General features: G+C 46.7%; 2 non-coding genes across 2 annotated transcripts; both read left to right on the top strand.

Moving 5' to 3' along the window:
- Positions 1–3,022: 3,022 nt before the first annotated feature.
- TRNAV-CAC (transfer RNA valine (anticodon CAC)) lies at positions 3,023–3,095 on the top strand. Its single transcript has one exon. It is a non-coding gene; the product is annotated as a tRNA-Val (tRNA).
- Positions 3,096–5,094: 1,999 nt separating this feature from the next.
- Positions 5,095–5,166, top strand: TRNAH-GUG (transfer RNA histidin (anticodon GUG)). Its single transcript has one exon. It is a non-coding gene; the product is annotated as a tRNA-His (tRNA).
- Positions 5,167–6,490: the final 1,324 nt, after the last annotated feature.

Here is a 6,490-nt window from a genome sequence, read left to right as displayed (position 1 = left end):
ATCTTTTGGTTTTTTGTCCGTCAAATGTGGACGTTGGTGTATACAGTTCCTCCCTTTCCTGAGCTATGAATTTAGACGAAGGACTCTCTTGATAAAGGCGGGAGATCAGTTTAAGGCGTGGCCCTCCGGTTGGTCAGACCTTAGGGTTCAAGACCCTTAATTGCAAGGCCTGGGGTTGGGCTGCCTTTGCCCCTTTTATTTGGCTTTGTCCCTCAAAATCAGCCTGTTCCTGGCCTGTCTTCGGAAGTTGGGGACATGCCTGAGACCCCTTGCTCGACTGGCCTCTCCGGGTCAAGAAACCAACTCCCTTCGTGTTCTGTCTGCAGAGAAGCTTCAAAAGCGCTTTTTTTCCGTTTCTTGAACTGGGCCCTAACCAGGTGTGCGATATGCGTGGCTGCACGCTGTGAGTTTGTGGCTCTCCAGTAGCCCGCTCTTCTCTGCCTCTGTAAAGAATCCAATACAGGTCTTCAAGGCTGGCTTGGCCTGTGTTGCTTGTTAGATATTTTCAAAGAGCCAAGTGCCCTAAGACCCATGTTTCAGCCTTTGCTAAGGTACAGCTAAAACATGAAGGTGTGATTAAAGTAGTGGACTGAAATTGAGTGGCACAGAACAAGAGACTCCACAAGTGTCAGAGGGGGACAGAGGGAAGGAGCTGAGGCAAAAGGGCTTCTGAGGAAAGAGTGCAGGTCAGGCCCCAGGGAAAGTGCAGGGTAGGGCCTGGGGTTCTGGTGTTCCTGGGTGGCCTGGACGTGTGGATCATTTTGAGTGTGTGCGTGTGTGATAAAATAGATAACAAAACACTTGCTATTTCAACCACTTTATGTGCACAATTCAGTGACAGTAATTACGCTCACCATGTTGCGGAACCATCACCACTATCCGTTTCCAAACTTTTTCCACATCCTTAACAGAAATTCAGTGCCCCTTAAGCAATCTTTCCTGCCTTTTCCCTCCCACCCTCCCCTGGTAACCACTAATAAACTTTGTTCTCTACCCATTTGCTATTTTAGAGATTCCAAGTAAGTGGGATCATATAATATTTGTCCTTTTGTATCTGGCTTCTTTCATACAGCATAATTTTTCTAGGTTCTTCCATGTCTTAACATGTATCACAACTTCCTGTTTATGCCTGAATAATATTCCATTGTATGGATATGCCACATTTTGTTCATCCATTCATCTGCTGATGGACACTTGGGTTGTTTACACCTTTTGGGTAATGTGAATAATGCTACAGTGAACACTGGTGTACAAATATCTGTTTGCATTCTTGCTTTCAATTTTGGGGGGCATTTTTTTTTTATGCCTAGTAGTGGAGGTGTTGGGTCATCTGGGAATTCTATGGTTAACTCTTGAGGAACTGCCAAACGGATTTCCAGAGGCTGTACCATTTTACAATTCCTTCAGCAAACAGTGCGGGTTCCAATTTTCCACATCCTCAGCAATGCTTGTTTTCCGGTTTTCTGCCAAACGGTTGAGCACTCGGCTATCAACTGAAAGGTTTGTGTTTGGAACCCACGCAGAGGCGCTTCGTTGCCATCCAGTTGATTCTGACTCATAGCAACCCTATAGGACAGAGTAGAACTGTCCCATAGGGTTTCCAAGGCTGTGATCTTTACAGAAGCAAGCTGCCATATCTTTCTCCCGCACAGTGGCTCCTGGATTCGAATTGCTGACCTTTCAGTTAGCATTCAAGCGCTTTAACCACGGCAGCACCAAATTACAGCCTTGAAACCCTATGGGGCAGTTCTGCACTGCACTCATGTGGTCGCCATGAGTCGGAACCAACTCCATGGCAACTACCAGCAAGTGGGGGGGATGAATAACATTGCACATCTTTTCATGGAACCAGCGCCATTAAAGGGGCCACCGAGGCGCTGGTCCGAAGCCCCGGGGTGAGAGCCTTCACAGCTCCTGGGCTGTGGGGAGCTGGAGAGCCCGAGAGGAGCTTTGTTCTGAAAATGGAAACTCTAATGAGCTGCGGGATCTCGAAGCTCTCGGGGCAGGGCCCTCCTCCAAGTCCTAGTTTAACAGATTAAAAAAAAAAAAAATTTTTTTTTTTTAATCCGGCGCAGAAAACTACTTTATGTCCTAACCGAAGCTGCAGACTCCTTTGCCTGAGGGATTGTTGGTGCTTTTCCCGAGGGCTTTCTCCAGCACTTTGCTGCTGGCAGTCGAATTTCAAATGTAGTTGAATTTCCTGTGCTGGAAGCCAAAGTACTTGAAAACTGCAGGTCCTACAATTTTCCTGGACAAATTCTTAGGTTAGCTCACTCGCCTGGTTCCCGAAGTGCAGTGCTTATCACCTTCGCCTTATGCGCGAAAGGTCCCTGTTTAGAAACCGGGCGGAAACAGGTTTTGTTTGCGGATAGACAAGTGTTCGGCAATAGCCTTCTAAGGAGAAAAAGGAAAAAAAAAAAAAAAAAAAAAAAACTGCAAGAAGACTTCCAATTACTCAGCATCTTTAGCCAGACCTCATTTCTCTGCTCTAAATCAGATTTCAGACCAGGATACAATTCTCATCTGGTTGTTGGGAGGCGGGGCACCAAACAAGACATCCTTTATGTTAGTTTTAGTTCCTGAGAGTTCTAAAGGTTCCCTTTGTTCTCTTCTATCACCTGAACCTTCTCCACAAGCTGACACTGAAAAAGAAAAGGGCCTCAGGAAGCACCGAGCGACCCCTTTGGGCAAAGGAGACTGAGCCTTCCGATATTCCCTGGCTTAGGGTTCCTCGCCTACCCTCGAAACAAGGACAGTGGGGCCCCACACGTTTGCTTTGAGTTCTCACACCAAAAGCAAACGAAAGTGGCAGGAACAAGAGAAAGAGATAACAAAGAGGCATTAAAGCTAAGCCTTGAGGGAAATGACCAGTCAAGGCAAATGCAGTGAGCCTTGGTTCGCTTGGTGCTTACTGAGGCCCTTTCCAGGACTGCTGCTGGCAGTGGAATTTCGAACTGGGATTGAATTTCGTCCACTGAAAGCAACAAAAGTTAAAGAAGAGCAGCATAAAATTTTCCCGGGTGTTTCTGTAGTGTAGTGGTTATCACGTTCGCCTCACACACGAAAGGTCCCCGGTTCAAAACCGGGCAGAAACAGTTGCTCTTTACTCCTCAAAACGGAGTGCTACTTTTTCTCATTGCTTTAGATCTAGAATCAGACTCGAGTCCCAGTAAGTCCCAGAGGGAAATGCACAAACTGTGATGACCCATAGGAAGGTGCAATACAACCAGAAGTACTGCAAGATTTATGCCACTTTATATGAACCTAAATCCTGGGGTGTATCTATGGAAATGGATTCTAAGGGGTTAGAAGCAGGGCGGAAGGAACATAATGTTGGATACGGCTAGGTTTACTTATTGACATAGGTGCACTAGATAGAAATTCTGGAGCCACTGTGTTTTGAGCAGCTGCCGGCAATTCTAAATTGTTCACTTGAAGCAGTTGACTGAAAACTTGCACCTAAAGGTGGCCTACAGTACATGAACTTGAAATGCCAGAGCGTCTTTGATGCATTTATTGTAGAGGAAAATACCGAAAGCCTTAGGGGGATTAAAAAGCTACAGGAAATTTATCACGTAAGACATGTTCATTCACCCATATCTACAGCCCCAGGTACGGTCAGGAAGACATTACCTTTAACAAGTATGTGAGAAATACATTTAAGGGACCTGTCCTTGCATCCTGAAAGCATTCTGTGGTGGCGATTTTATGAAGGATAGTGGGAACCACTGCCATTGACCTGGGATTTCTCAAATTAATGGGAGTCTTAGTGAGGGTTGCTAAAGAAACAGAACGAGGGATTATAAATAGATAGCTAACTAATGGTGATTATAACTTTTCTTGTAATTATAAAACCATAGAACCAATTTAATTTCCAAAGTATAGAAAAAAAATTTTTTTTTTAAGTATATGGCGAGGGTTAAATAAATAATGCTGAAACCAGACCCGTTGCTGTCGAGTCGATTCGGACACATAGCGAACCTATAGGACACAGAACTGCCCCACAGGGTTTCCAAGGAGCGCCTAGTGGATTCAAACTGCTGACCTTTTGGTTAGCAGCCGTAGCACTTAACCACTACACCAACCCAAACCAGAAACCCAGGGCCATCAAGTCGATTCCGACTCATAGCGACCCTATAAGGCAGAGTAGAGCTGCCCCATAGAGTTTCCATGGCGCACCTGGCGGATTCGAACTGCGGACCATTCTGTTAGCAGCCATAACAGTTAACCGCGACGCCACCAGGGATTCCAACCACTACGCCGCCGGGGCTTAAATAAATAACACTACAAATAAATAATATGGAGGGAAAAAAAAACTTCTTAGTCAAAAACAACTCCCATGATTCTTTCAGTCATTTCCGAGTTCTCAGTTTCCAAACAAAGAGGACAGTAGGGTGGGCTCGAACCACCAACCTTTACGGTTAACAGCCGAACGCACTAACCGATTCCGCCACAGAGACCACGAGTAACCACACCTCTTTGTACAAGGAGTGAACACCTTTGAATCACTGGACGGTGCCAGCGGCTTTCTGCAGTAAGACCTGTACAAACCCTCGGAAAATCCGGCAGGTTGGGGTGACAAACGGTGTTGTTCATCGCGTTAAAATCAGTGCGTTGGGTGAGTCTGAAGCTAGGAGGGCAGCCGAATTGCCTTCGCCCCTCCTTGTTCCTCCTCCGCCGCAGTTGCCTGCGACCCCCGGAGACCCCGGGTCTGCAACTCCTGCCTGACCCCAATAGGGTCCAAGACACTGCTGCTCCGCCTTCGCCCGCCCGCACCATGGAAGCCCCCCGCTCGCCTCGTTTGCGGTAGGTGGGGCCGGAGCGCGGAAAGGGGAGCGGTGAAGAGGGGCGAAGGAAAGCAGGGAGGCGTGGGCGAGAACAAGACCTTCAGGAGGCAGGTGCAGAGGCTCGGGCCAAGTGCTGGGGAGGAGAGAAAGGTTTCTATCCTGCAGCACAATGGGGAGGGAGGAGCTGAGAGATGGCAAGAAGTGAGAGAAAAGCAGAGCACCTGTGGCTGTTCAAGAACAAAACAGTGTGAATGTTTTTATGTCAAAAAAGTTTAAAGACCAGTGAGCGCTGACAAGTTTGTGGTGCGCCGTGATCGTATAGTGGTTAGTACTCTGCGTTGTGGCCGCAGCAACCTCGGTTCGAATCCGAGTCACGGCAGTGTCTGGCGCTAATTTTGTCACTCACTGGCGCGCTTCGTTTGGTTTGCAGTTCATTCCCGCACGGGCATCGCTCCCCATCTGCGCCTAGAACTAGAAGGCAGCGGGCCTTACAGCTAGAGGTCAGAAGGGAAGGAACCCCGACAGCGTGCATACCTGGAGCCAGGTCTAAGGGAAACCTGCAAAAGGTGAAATGCCTCTCACTCAGCCTAACAAGTACCTTCCACTGTTGAGATGATGTGGTCATAACCGTTTTCCTGGTAAAGGTATTTCAAATACCAGCTGGGCTTTTGTACACGAAACCAGAATAAACTTTTAAAGCGTTTACAGTAAAATCCAAACTTCCTGCCATAGTCCGTTTGCGGGCCATGTCCCTCACCGCTTGTCCCTCAGTTTTTATGCTAACAGTACATTATTGAAGTGTATGAGTATCACTTATTAATGAAGATCAAAGACCACAGCCTTCAGTATGGATTGCACCTCAACAACAACAACAAAAAAAATCCTCACAACTGGGCCAATGAGCAACATCATGATAAACAGAGAAAAGATTGAAGTTGTCAAGGGTTTCATTTTATTTTGATCCACAATCAACAGCCATGGAAGCAGCAGTCAAGAAATCAAAAGACGCGCTGTATTGATTGGGTACATCTGCTGCAAAGGACCTCTTTAAAGTGTTGAAGAGCAAAGATGTCACCTTGAAGACTAAGGTGCACCTGACCCAAGCCATGGTATTTTCAATCGCATCATATGCATGTGACAGCTGGACAATGCATAAGGAAGACCAAAGAAGAAATGATGCCTTTGAATTGTGGTGCTGGCGAAGAATATAGAATATACCATGGACTGCCAGAAGAAGGAATAACTCTGTCTTGGAAAAAGTACAACCGGAATGCTCCTTAGAAGCAAGGATGGTGTGACTGCATCTTACATACTTTGGACATGTTATCAGGAGGGATCAGTCTCTGGAGAAGGACATCATGCTTGGCAAAGTACAGGGTCAGCAGAAAAGAGGAAGACCCTAAACAAGGTGGATTCACACAGTGGCTGCAACAATGGGCTCAAGCATACCGATTGTAAGGATGGTGCAGGACCAGGCAGTGTATCCTTCTGTTGTGCATACGGTCAGTACGAGTCAGAGCCGACTCGACAGCACCTAACAACAATAATACAGAAATCTTTAGTGAACAATTACTGAATTTTGACAAATGTAATCAAGTTACAGAAAGTTTCCATCATCCCACCAAGGTCCAAGGAGCTCCTTTCTGGGTAATCCCCATCCCCTACCCCCTCCCGGTTTAATTAATCACTCTTCTGAGGTCTCT

Source organism: Loxodonta africana, chromosome 3, assembly GCF_030014295.1.
Source record: "Loxodonta africana isolate mLoxAfr1 chromosome 3, mLoxAfr1.hap2, whole genome shotgun sequence".
In the NCBI taxonomy this organism is placed as follows: Eukaryota; Metazoa; Chordata; class Mammalia; order Proboscidea; family Elephantidae; genus Loxodonta; species Loxodonta africana.
Note: the sequence above shows the minus strand (reverse complement) of the source record. Positions and strands in the feature narration are given on the sequence as shown.